The 13,353-nt window shown below is 43.3% G+C and overlaps 1 protein-coding gene across 2 annotated transcripts in view; it reads left to right on the forward strand.

Annotated features, from left to right (window-relative positions):
* The window catches only part of ZFAT (zinc finger and AT-hook domain containing), a 166,911-nt gene that overhangs the window by 87,951 nt on the left and 65,607 nt on the right, over window positions 1–13,353 (forward strand). The gene's annotated exons all lie outside the window — the stretch shown is intronic.

Consider the following 13,353-nt stretch of genomic DNA (forward strand, 5'->3'; position numbering starts at 1 on the left):
CACACATCAGCACTTGCAGCCAAACTCTGTGAATTTCATGGCTGAGCTGTTACTCCTAGATACGTAATTTTCACAATGATAGCACTTACTCGTGACCGGGTCAAATTTAGCAGATAATAATAACACTTACAGGTGACCGGGGCAGATCGAACAGATAATAACACTTACTGGAGACAGGGGAATATCTAGCAGATCAGACATATCACACACTGACTTGTGATAAAGGTGGCATCCTATGACCGTGCCACGTGTAAAGTCACTGAGTTCTTCAGTATGACCCATACTACTACAAATGTTTCTCTATGGAGATTACATGGCTGTGTGCTTGATTTTATGCACCTGTTTGCAAAGGGTGTGGCTGAAACTCCTGAACTCAATAATTAGGAGTTGTCCACATACTTTGGCCATATAGTGTATCTTCCTGATCCTGGTTAAGAATTTCATCCTAACTTCGCTTTTGCCTTGCCATTTTAATTCCATTCTTGGTACCGTTGCTTTTGATTCCCAGTTATGGACCTCTGCTCGGATCTTCCAGAGTCCTTCTGGCTGTCTAGTTCTGTATCAGATGTCCATATACTTTTGGCCATATACATTTATTTCTTCTTGAAATAAAAACAAATCCCCTATTAAACATCCTCTTATGTCAAGTTGTTAAATTCCAGTTGTCCACATGAGGCCAGAATCTTGTCATGTTTCCTAATTAGAGATATTGACGTTTTATGTCGGAGCTCTCATATTGACCGGCTTCACGGTATAAAGTATTGATGCTGCGGATCTTCCTAGGATGCCCAGTGAGAGATTGGCTGCGTGCCAGATACACGGGCAGAGCGGAGTAACTATAGAACAGGGTGTGAGGAAAGCCGGATGCCAACCCGTATGGGCTCTATAATGGACTTTTTTATTTATTTATTGGGGGTTCATAAAAGATGACAGATTCCCTATTTTTGCCTCACTGCATTCTGAAAGCCCTAACAATTGTATTTTTTTGCTAACGTAGCTGTGTGAGGTCGTGTTCCTTTTTTTTTTTTTTCTTTTTTTTCTTTTTTTGTTCTATTTTATTTGGTATAATAATTGATAACATTTTAGCTTTTAATTTATCATATTGTTTTTAAGCGGAATGTGCAAACAATTTAAAATTTCTGCCATTTGTGTTTTTTTTTATTTTTCTGTAGTTCCCCAAACCCCTTTTAAATTATGTTAACATTTATTGTATGGGATGTAGTTAAAAGGGTTGTCACGCAAAACACATGTTTTGGAGAATGGGGACCGAAAGTCCCCGAAGTGCCGGTCACGCATGCGCACAAGCGCGACCGGCACTGCATTAATTTCTATGGAGCTGCCAGACACAAACCCCGGAAGTCACAAGCTTCTCATGGAGCAATTCGGGGGACTTTCTGTCCCCCCATTCTCCTTATTGCTGGGAGTCCCAGCGGTCAGACCGCCAGCGATCACACATGTATTCTGTGAATAGGGGATACGTGTATTTTGTGGAACAAACCCTTTAAGGGAATATATAAATACACTCCTCAAATTTGAATTTGCAACACCAAGAATGACAAGCCGTAAGGTTCTGCAAATGGGGGAAGTAGCAGGTGTCGCTAAGATCTGCAAATGATCACATTTTTACGCACCAAGCTCCAGTCTGTGGCATGTGGAGGGGCATAAAAGCCAGATTGAAAGCAAAGGTTTTTATTGCCATATGAAACTTAAAATATTGAATCAAGTGGTGTGGGATGATTGTGCGATGCCTCCTGTCCATCGACATTCCAGTTATTGCCACCTGTCGCAAACTGAGGACAGAATCCTTGAACTGAGAGATCCAGGTTTATCACTCCGGCAGATCACCACGCGCCTAGGCCAAGATGTCGGCACTGCTCAGCGTTACGTGTCCCGGAGGTTGGGAGACCAACAACGCACAGGAATGACTGAGGTGAGCAGAGGCGATCCTCTGCACCGACAGATCGTCTAAATGGAAGAATGGTGCGTAGTGATCCATTCTATACTGTAAGTGAAATTGGACCTCACATCCCAAGCCTAGGGCGGCAACCAGTGTCGACACAAGCCATCAGAAGGCATTTGAACGACATTGGGCTACGAGCCAGACGTCCAGTTACAGGTGTTCCATTGACCACATGCCACCGCTCTGAATGGCTATCATGGTGGACAGCAAGACCGCAATGGAGACTGGAATGGAGGTCTATCTCCTTCAGCGATGAGTCCAACTTTTGTCTCGGACACAATGATAGCCAGAGAATGGCCATGAAGAGGCCTTCACAAGGGAACATCACACTGGTCCTACTCCCGGGATTATGGTATGGCATGGCATAATGTACAGTCACCGCACTCCCCTAGTCTTCATTTCAGGTACACTGACAACTCGGCATTACATTGATTTGGTCGTGGAACCAGTGGTACGGAAATGTCTCAAGTGTCCCAGAAGCCATTTTTCAACAGACAACGCCAGGCCACATGTTGCTTGTGCTACTGTGATCAGCCTGCGTGGCCTAAATGACCTACCATGGCCTGCAGCGTCTCCGGACTTGTCTCCCATCGAGCACTTCTGGGACATTATTGGTCGGCAATTGTAAAGGGAGCTCCTGGCAGCCAATCGTGATGATTTGTGTGCCCAAGTGCATTCAGCGTGGCATAACATTCCTCAGACAACCATTAATAATTGATAGCATGCCAAAGCGTGGAAGTGCGTGGATTTCTTGCATGTGGTGCTCCTACTCCATTCTGAATAAGTCAAGAAGTTTGGAATATTTTGTTTCCATTTTTTCTATCATTTGCATATCATTAACATATCTACCGATCCTGTGATTTCCACAACTCCAAAACTTTTCCTTCTTGGTGTTGCAGTTTCAATATTGAGGAGTATATGTATCCATCTCTATTTATTTTTTTGTTCCACTAGGGAATTTATTTTTATTTTTTTGAGGGATTTGTATTCCAAATCATTAATGTGTATGTTAAAATATGCAGGCACCTGTTATGCCCTAACAGGGATTACCTCAAGGAGCTTTGTTCACCCCAGTGCGACCCTAAAGGTACAAAAGATAACCCCCCCTCCCTTGTGATGCCTCTATCGCTGTTGATCGTGACGCCACAAGGGTTAAACAGCCATTGCGGCAGGGTGGCGGTTATCAACCACATCCGCCCATGGGCGATTACATGGGCACAACTGTTGTGCCCTCCCTATCACAGAACCATGTTTTTGCGGTGTTTGGCACCAAGGGGGTTAAACTGACATCACATTTTAGTTCAATAAACAGAAAACGAAAGACTCCGGAGCAGGAATTCAGCCAATAATTACAGTTGATGAATAATTAAAAAACCCCATGCGGAGCTCATTTCAATCCTCCACAATATAAGGTATTTATTCTGTTCCACGTCTTCGCTTCTTGCTGTATTTTGTGTATTCAAGTTATTAAAAATGAAAACTCTCCATATGTAATAGACGGCGCCGAGACTACAATGGCTGTGATTATCATCTGATTGTAAGTGGATGTACGGTAGGTGGGGTAGCGCCGGGTTGGAATGGAAATATTCAAAAATTATCCGAAAAAATGGGATTCTGAAGACTAAAGGGGTATTACGGCTTCAGCGTATTAAAGGGGTTTTGAGACAAGCGCATGTATCCCCAGATAGAGTATACATGTGTGACCACTGGGACCCCCTCCAATGGAAACGGGGACCGAAAGTCCTATAGAAATGAATGGAGCGCTGGCCAAGCCTGTGCACCAGCGCTCCATTCTCATGGAGCACTTCGGGGAACTTTTGAACCCCCAGCGATCACACATGTATCCCCTATCCAATACGTGTGTTTTGTGGGAAAACCCTTATTCCATGTATAATGGAAAGTATACATATACATTATGAATGACTCACAGTTTTTAAGATCTCTGCTTGCAGTCATTCAATAGGAATCTTCATTGTTTACTTCCGGAGGACAAAGACCTGTCCTGGTCATGTGATGGATACACAGGTGCATGGCTCGTTACAGTACATTTAGCAGAGCTGTGTCTTGTAAAACGCTGCCCTGCATCGCCCTGAACAGAAGTTAAATTAAATTTGACTGCACAGCTTAGTATCTCTGAGGACATATGGCCTTTCCTCAGGATAGACTACCTATATCAGATCGGTAGGACTACGACTCCCGATACCGGCACCGACCAGCTAATTAAAGAGGACGAGGTGTTCTGGCCACTCATTGCAAGGCACTTTTACAGGTCGTCTTTAAGTAAAAATGCTTGTTAAATATATTCTAATTGAAAATGGATCTCCACCTTTTTAACATCGTGTTTTTTTTAGGTCCAAACTTCTGTGCTGAACTTTTTAACTTATCTTTGGTGCGAGCGTAGTCCGGTTTTTCCTCCATACGGAGGTCCATATCCCGTGCATGAACATAGAATTAAAAGGTAAAATTCTGTCTGCCTTCAGCCACCACTAGAGGGAGCTGCTGCAACAGTATGAAGTCTGCTCCTGACCTCCCCTCTAGTGGTGGGTCCGGGTATATAAAATGTTACCATGTAACTCTGTCTATGCAGGGGATTTGGAGCTCTGTATCGGATAAACAGAGCTGCAACAGTTCTAAAGCTATATTAAGAAATTAATCCGCACAGAATTTTAGGTTCCAAAAAAAAAAAAAAAAATTCTAGCGAAATGTTCAAACGTTGACATACACGTTAGGCCGGCTATAGTTATAAGATAGCTGTCGACAATTTGTTTGGCTGACCTATGTCCTCTCCAGTTCCACATAAACATGGAGAGAGATAAGCAGCTGCACAACTCCTCCGATGCCACTCATCTGTATGAAAAAATAGGATCAGAGAGGTTGTTCTCCAATCTGCCTGACCCCTGTTTGCTGGGAGGGGTCACTTGGGCTGTCCCCATAGATGTGCAATGGTCAGCAGATCGGCACTCTTATTTCTCGGGATGATGGCGCTTCATTTTTTCGTGTAATCTGCGGTAAGAAATCTACTTGTTTTTCTCCTATTTCTTGTACAATGTCACGTGAAAACCGTTGCAAAATAAAAGTTTAAAATCAGACTATTTTTTCCTTGCCAAGCTGGCACAGAACTTCGATCTGCGTTTAGTGCCAAGCTTTGACTGATGGCTGGATATCTGCCTAAAACATATTATCCACGGACAGGATTAGTTATGCACACCGCTATGATTTATCTCCCAATTCTGCCGTGTCTTAGAAGTTTTAAGCCTTAAAAGGGAGAACTTTCCAAAAGATTATGTGGGACTAGACGTTTTGGTGTCCTGTGATATCTAAACCGGTGGCCGTGGACATGTTGCACCCTTATTACTGTGAAAAGATGGACGTTCTCTTTCTATTGTGGCACAGATATAGCGGAGGATCCATAACACGTGGTCTTCCATAGGACTGCTGGAAAATGTTCTTCGGTTAAAGGGGTTTTCCAGTCCCTAAAAATGTATGGCCTATCCTCAGGATAGGCCATCAATATTTGATTAGTCGGGGTCCGACTGCCGGGACCCCAGCCGATCATCTGTTTTGAAGGGGCCATAGTGCTGCTTCCCCTTCATTTCCCTCAGTGCTCTCACTGTGAATCGCCGGCACGAGTGTAGCGGTGGTTCACAGTATTAGGGTATGTTCACACGGAGTGTTTTCGGGCCGTAATCGGCTCGAAAAATCGGAAGCAGACGGGGCGTTTTAAAAAATTGCTGCGTAAAAAAACGGCCGTGAAAAAGAAGTGCATGTCACTTCTTCAGCCGTTTTTTGAGCCATGAAAAAACAGCTCCAAAAAGGGCCACGAAAAACGCAAGTGGCTTAAAAAACTTCTGAAAATCAGGAGCAGTTTTCCCTTGAAAACTGCTCCGTATTTTCAGAAGTTTTTTATTTTGTATGTGCACATACCCTTACAGTCGTCTTCCATTCAATTCAATGGGAGAAGGTTGTAATACTGTGAACCGCTGCTACTGCTGTGTCGGCGATTCGCAGTGTGAAGAGTGACTGGAAAGAAGGGAAAGCAGAGCTCTTACGAAAACTCCAGCCCCTTCAAAACAGCTGATCGCCTACCCCTGGCAGTCGGACCCCGACGATCAGATATCTATGGCCTATCCTAAACATAGGCCATCAATTTTTAGAGACTGGACAACCCCCTTAAAAAGTATCCACCATTTCCCCCCCCCCCTATATTGGGGAAAGAATCCTCTCCCTCCAGCCGCCTATAGTTCCTCTTTTCTTGCCTCTAAGTACTTGTTCAGTCACCAAAAAATCCATTTAGAGTACAATAGTAAATAATAGACCGGAAAGAGGGGAGAGGAGGGGGATGCAGCTGCAGTTTCTCATTCAGCTGGGGAATGGGGGGACATATCTGATTGGCTCAGAGTCAGAGCACACCGCTCTGACATCACACAGGTAGAGTTCACCCACTCAGCAAGCATGAAGATAGACAATGTGCATTTTTATACCCCAGCAGAGGGAAAACCCAAGATATACGGATTAAATGAAGTTTCTTGCTGCACTACATCTAATACAAATCTAACCCTAATATTGCTACGATTAAGAAACCGGAAGCTCATAACACATTATTTAGTGTCGCGGTAAGGCCTCGGGACAGGACCATGCATTCCTATGTTACTGTTGGGTTTGGCTAAACGGATAAGCGGAGTCTAAGGGATTTTACAATATTCACCATTAAATACCCCTTACGGGGGCATTGCCTTTGTGCAGGGAATCCCCAGGTCGGAGTAGTCTCCAATAGCAAACGCTGACGGCTTGGAGATGGTGTTTTTAAAGCAACGTACCAGAATCCTAAACCGAAGCGTGGTCATACAAATCCGTGGTCCGGGGTGACCGAGTTCATATAACACGATAAGACACAGACCGGTCAGGGCTGCAGAGTCAGGAAATAGTCTGCGTCACATTTAAATCCGCAAACCCCTTGATAAATGGGCAGGATCCCATGGCTCAGGTAAAAGGTCACAGTTCTGGGTAGGTTTATGTAACCAGAGTGCTGAAACTTACCAAGGTCTGTCCCTTTAAGATATAGCTGGGTGTGCGGGCTACTATAGAAAGGCCGGCGGCAGCTGTGAGACCGAGAAGGACGTTGGCCGCAAAGGTATGAGCAGCGTCACATTATATCGTGTCTGTGTTCCCACTATCCGTTACCTTACTAAGCGCGCTGTGCATACATCTATGTGTATTATCTTACACATTAAAAACCTTCTGTGGATTCATCTTTTGGGTTTGTTTGAAACCTGTGAGCATTGTGCATCGCTATGCCTGCGTGCCTGGTCTCCATATATCCTTACAAAGTGCTCTTAAAGGGGATTTCAGGGACTAAAAAAATGTAGGGCATATCCTTAGGAAAGAGGGATACCTACTCCCGGGTGTCCTGTCAATCAGCAGACTGAATTCAAATGGAACTAAGCTGCAATATCAGGCACAGCCACTATGAAATGTATGGCGCTGTTGCGGGTAAACCATGAAGGGGACCCTTCTTGAACTGATCGGCAGGGGTGCTGGGAATAGGATTTCTGGGATAGGCAATCAATATGAAATTTCCCAAAAATCCCTAAACATGAAGGACAAGTAGAGACAGACGCAGTCGTAATGCTTCTGCTTTTTGAACTATTAGGTTGGACCTTTTGGTTGCCAATCTTCTACGCATTGCCTCTCCGTCTCTATACTTGTTCTCCTCCATGTTCTTTCATCACTAAAAGATCAGATATTGGGTGTGTCGGATCATTCCTAGTACAGCTACACCGTGCACCCCAGGTCCTTTAGGGCAGCTTGCTGGGATTGAGCTGATCAGGGTCTCTTTTTCTTTCATTTTTCTTTCCCTGGTAACTGTGGCATCCTGTAGAAATACAACCATTTTATATGATTTACAGCAACGTGAGGAAGCTTAGAAGGTTTATATTATTAAAATAAGTCATGCAAGGGATCCGGGGTTTAGCTGAGGATTCAGATGCAGCAAAGAAGCTTTACAGAGATATTCTTCAGCCGACTTCAGCTGCACCAGCCAATTCCAGACTTTCTTACAGTAAACTGCACAGAAGACATATCACTCCCAAACTAACCAACAAAAACGTATCCTTCAGAGCCCCTCTACCGACCCAACTTTTTCAGCTCTGCAGTCCTCGTTGTCTCTGTGCCCATCTTTTTTTTTTTCTTTTTTTTTTTTTATATTTTTAATTTTTTTTTTTTAATTTTTTTTGAATACATTTTTTTTGTTATTTTTTTTTTTTTTTATACCTTACATGCATTACTTTGGTGCAATGTAATCTCTTCCTCTTGTTTTTTTTAATAATTTTCAGTTTTCATCTATACTTTTCTATCAAAGCGCACCCTGCCTGCATTGCACGTTGTCTTCCGGTTTCTCACCGCCCTAAACTCCCTCCGTCCCTATATTATTCTATTGCATTTTCCCTGCAACGTCATCCACGTATTTCAGTACCATTACACAAAAAGACTTTAGAAGTTTTATTTTAGTAACTGGTAAAGCACACGGACTATTTTTTGATTGGACAATTCTTCACCGCTCCCGCTCCGTGTCTCGCTAATCATTGGGTGTACAGATTCTAGCAGAGCTGCGACAGGCGATTCTGTGACCGCACGCAGCAAAAGCAGTGCGAAGGGATGAAAAAGTAAAGGGGACAGTAGAACCAGAGGGGCAGACATATTAGCAGCAGGACATCCCTCCATCCCGACACAGGACTATGGGTGGAGTTTTACTCGTGCACGAATCTGTATCGAACGAAACAATTAATTGCAAGAAAACCAGAACTTCTGGCCGGACGGCTGTACTAAAAAATAGCCGCGTAACAATTTGAAACCGATTTATAGATTAGTAAGTTTCATAACTATTTACATCGTCTTATGCTAAAAAATTTCTGTCCCTGGAAAACCCCCTTTAAAAGGAAAAATACTTCAAATTACGTAATGCTTTAGCCATTGGATTTTCAGTCTTCAGTCACCTTTTATAAAATATATGTATGGTTCACTGATCTTATTGTTGATATCTATTCCTGTGTTTAGGGAGAGACCTGTCAGTCATAGTGAGCCTGGCGGGGAAGCGGCCCTGCTGACACTTCTCACCGAGCCCGGCACATAAGGCTGGGTTCACACCACCTATTTTCAGGCGTAAACGAGGCGTTTTACGCCTCGAATTACGCCTGATAAGACTGCTACAATACGTCGGCAAACATCTGCCCATTCATTTCAATGGGTTTGCCGATGTTCTGTGCCGACGACCTGTAATTTTACGCATCGCTGTCAAAAGACGGCGCGTAAAATAACAGCCACGTCAAAGAAGTGCAGGACACCTCTTGGGACGGACGTAATTGGAGCCGTTTTTCATTGAATCCAATGAAGAACAGCTCCAAATTACGACCGTAAAAGACGCCCCGCAAAACGCGAGTACGAGCAATTACGTCTGAAATGCAGGAGCTGGTTTCTCCTGAAAACAGCTCCGTAATTTCAGCCATAATTGTATGTTCACACGGCAGCGTCCGTAACGGCCGAAATGACGGGGCTGTTTTCAGGAGAAAACAGCCACGTCATTTCAGCCGTAATGGCATGTGCAGGCGCTTGAACGCCGCGTCCATTATTTCAATGAATAACGGCTCCAATTACGTCCCAAGAAGTGACAGGCACTTCTTTGACGCGGGCGTCTTTTTTACGCGCCGTCTTTTGACAGCGGGGCGCAAAAAAAATGACCGTTTGAACAGAACATTGTAAGACCCATTCTAATGAATGGGCAGATGTTTGCCGACGCTATTGAGGCGCATTTTCGGACGTAAATCGGGGCTCAAACGCCCGAATTACATCCGTAAATAGTGTGTGTGAACATACCCTAACACTCACCCAGTGACAGTCACCCAGTATTAGGGTATGTTCACACAACAGCGTCCGTAATGGCCGAAATTACGGGGCTGTTTTCAGGAGAAAACAGCCCCGTCATTTCAACCGTAACGGCATGTGCAGGCGCTTGAACGCCGTGTCCATTACGGACGTAATTGGCGCTGCTTTTCATTGGAGTCAATGAAAAACGGCTCCAATTATGCCACAAGAAGTGACAGGTCACTTCTTTGACGCGGGCGTCTATTTACGCGCCGTCTTTTGACAGCGACGTCTAAATATACGCCTCGTGTGAACAGACAAACGTCAGCCCATTGCTTTCAATGGGCAGATGTTTGTCAACGCTTTCAAGCCGCAATTTCGGACGTAATTCGGGGCAAAAACGCCCGAATTACGTCCGTAATTAGTGTGTGTGAACACACCCTTAGGCTGGGTTCACAAGAGGTCATTACGTCCGTAATGGACGGAACGTATTTTGGCCGCAAGTCCCGGACCGAACACCGTGCAGGGAGCCGGGCTCCTAGCATCATACTTATGTACTCACTGGCTCATTCTAAAAAAAACTAAAAAAATTCTTATCTTTGATGGTTTTTCCCAGAAAGGGCCAAATTCGTGCCCGCGCTTACCCAGTTTCTATAGAAACGTCCGTACGCAGCCAAGAAGCATTTGACATAGAACCAGAATACCTGTCAGCCGCACGTCTGAAGAAATGCGGCGTGTGTGTGTGTGCGCGCGTGTGTGTGTGCGTGCGCGTGCGTGTGTGTGTGTGCGTGCGCGTGTGTGTAATTTTATTTTATTTTTTTTAATGTTTTTTCTATAAATTGGCCCAAATGAGGATTTTTTTATTTTACCTCTAGGGAACAGGACCGCGTTCCAACAGGGAATATATTGATAGGTTGGAAGTGGAGACTGATAAGAGTTTTACGGTATTTTTTGCACAATGGAGGCTGATATCAGCGAGTAATAGCTGGTTATATTTTTGTGCTGGAGGCACAAGTTTTATGGCGTGATGGTATTAGGTGCTGCAGTGTCCACGGGTCACTGCATTGAGGAACAGCGCCCCCTTACCTACAAAAAACAAGAAAACTACTTATTATATTTCCCCTTTTCTGCATTATAATTGTTAAAGAGATATTCTGGTGTCCGCAAATAAAACGTTATAAAGTTATACGATTTTCGAACTTACTTTCTGTATTCATTCGTCAGTTTTCGAGAACTCTGCTTGCTGTCATACAATAGGAACCTGCATTGTTTACTCCCAGTGGATTCAATTTCACCACTCCTCAGTAGACACAGCTCCGATAACAGTGTTTTGATGTCTTTACATATATTTCACTTTGTTTTTATTCTGTGTAGGAATAGAAAGAAAACCTATGACTGTATGGAAACTGTCAGTAAGCAGGCTCCAGCTGCTTTACTTATTTTAGCCTCTGTGAATACCCAGGGCAATTTTAACATTATTAATGACTTAATCTTCAATATGCACTTCAAGCACTAAGCCTCTGTACACACTTCGATATCGCCCTACATTTAACGTATATTCGCCGAACGCCAAACGTATCCATAGAACCCCTTTCACCCGGTGTATGCTAAGAGAGCGTCCTTTTGGCTTCGCCAGGCTAGCGTACGTCTGTCTAACTTTTTATTCATTTTTTTTGACTGTATGGAATAGTGTGTTTGACTACTCTACTCCACGCGGAGGCAAACAATTAAAAACGTATATATCGCGCAGTATACGTTTTTTTCCCATACGGAAATATTAATCAACCTATAGAAATATATGCCTATACAGTCTTATACGTCATAGCCTTCCATCACAGATGTACGCTAGGGAATTCTCCGACTGAAGGCAATAATGAAGTGTGAACAAAGTCTTATAAACAGAATAACAGATCCATGGACGGAAGCTTGCTGATGGTTTCCAGCAGCAGGTTTTTATTATATATTCTTATATCAGCCACACCTATGGATATAAATGTATCTGGAGCTTCTCAGCACCCGAGAAACAAGTAGAGATCCTATTGAAAAGCCACATCAGCCTCTCCGCAGGATACAATGGCTGCTAACAGGGAACAATAGATGTTCACCTACCCAGCAAATTGAGAGCAGATAGATTGCAGGTTTAAAGTAGTATTCCTATTACATAATGTTATGATCTATCACTAGAATATGCCATAATATTAAAATCTGTGGTGGTCTTTAATTTTTCTCGGCACAACGGCCCGCCCGCCCGCTGTGCGGGGAACTACAACACCGCTCCATTCAAGCCTCCTTCATTCTGACAATCGTGGGAGTCCCAGTTGTCAGATTTCCATCGATCAACATGTGATCACTTGAAGTATTGGGGGGGGGGGAAACATTTTGACTTTTGCCATGTTTAATACTCCAGTCACATCCAGAGCTGCGGTCTCCATTCCGTTGAGCTATGGGTAGGTTTTAGGCTGCAGGCGCTTACATATCACGGCTGCCCCTTGTTCGAGCAGTGTCTGTACAGAGCACGCTCTGCTATGATGCATTGTGGGAGAAAATGTTTATAAAGGGCTTTCTGACCATAGATATTTAAGGACTATCCGTAGCTTATGTCCTAAATGCCGCCTGGGTCGGAGTCCTACCTGGCGTGGCTGTTCCCGTCATTCTCATAGACTATAATAGACACATGAGCTAAACACAAGAAATGGTTATAAACCATACCTAATAGAAATCCCAAAATATACAATCCATATATAGCACGGTGCCGTTTCGGAGAGCAATAATTCAAAAAGAAAAAAAGAAAAAATATTTTCCAAAACATACCAGGCACTCTTTGGGATAAGAATAATTTTATATAAATATATCTCTTTCCTCTTTTATCCAGAATACAAAGATTTTTTATAGGAAAAGAAAAGGGTTTGAGAAAACATATTTGTTTCAATCTAGATGTACATAATTAAAAAAAAGTCTCCTGGCCAGGATCCCAACACAGACTTTTATAACATTACTGCCATTAATGTATCCCCCTCTAAACACAATGACATGTCATGATGAGATATCTAGGTAATAGGTGTTCTATACATAAGCCAAAATCAGACCCATATAAGAGATTAGCTAGAAGAACCGGTTCTGAAGATTTTTTATCCAGACACCATTGGTCTCCGTTCACACTTGCGCTTTTTTCTTTTTACTCCTTTTCTAATTTTGGTCCGAAACCAACAGAGACAGTTCCTCTTGTGTGATAGCAATGCAATTGTATATAAGGAGTTAAATATTCATCTTTAAATCTTCCTATACTCGGGGGCAGCCGAGATTTCACCCAAAGGTGAGCAAATTTAAGCAATGGAGCACGCTCCTACATTTAAGAGTCGGAATCCTGCTATGCTGGTATCCACGTTAAATTTTTATTCAGACACCATTGGTCTCAGTTCACACTTGCATTTTTTGCTTTTTCCTCCTTCTTTTAGAATTTTGGTCCGAAACCAACAGGAGCAGTTCCTCTTATATAATAGCCATGCAAATATAGATAAAGAGTTGAATACTCATCT

Source organism: Rhinoderma darwinii, chromosome 5 (assembly GCF_050947455.1).
Source record: "Rhinoderma darwinii isolate aRhiDar2 chromosome 5, aRhiDar2.hap1, whole genome shotgun sequence".
NCBI lineage: Eukaryota > Metazoa > Chordata > Amphibia > Anura > Rhinodermatidae > Rhinoderma > Rhinoderma darwinii.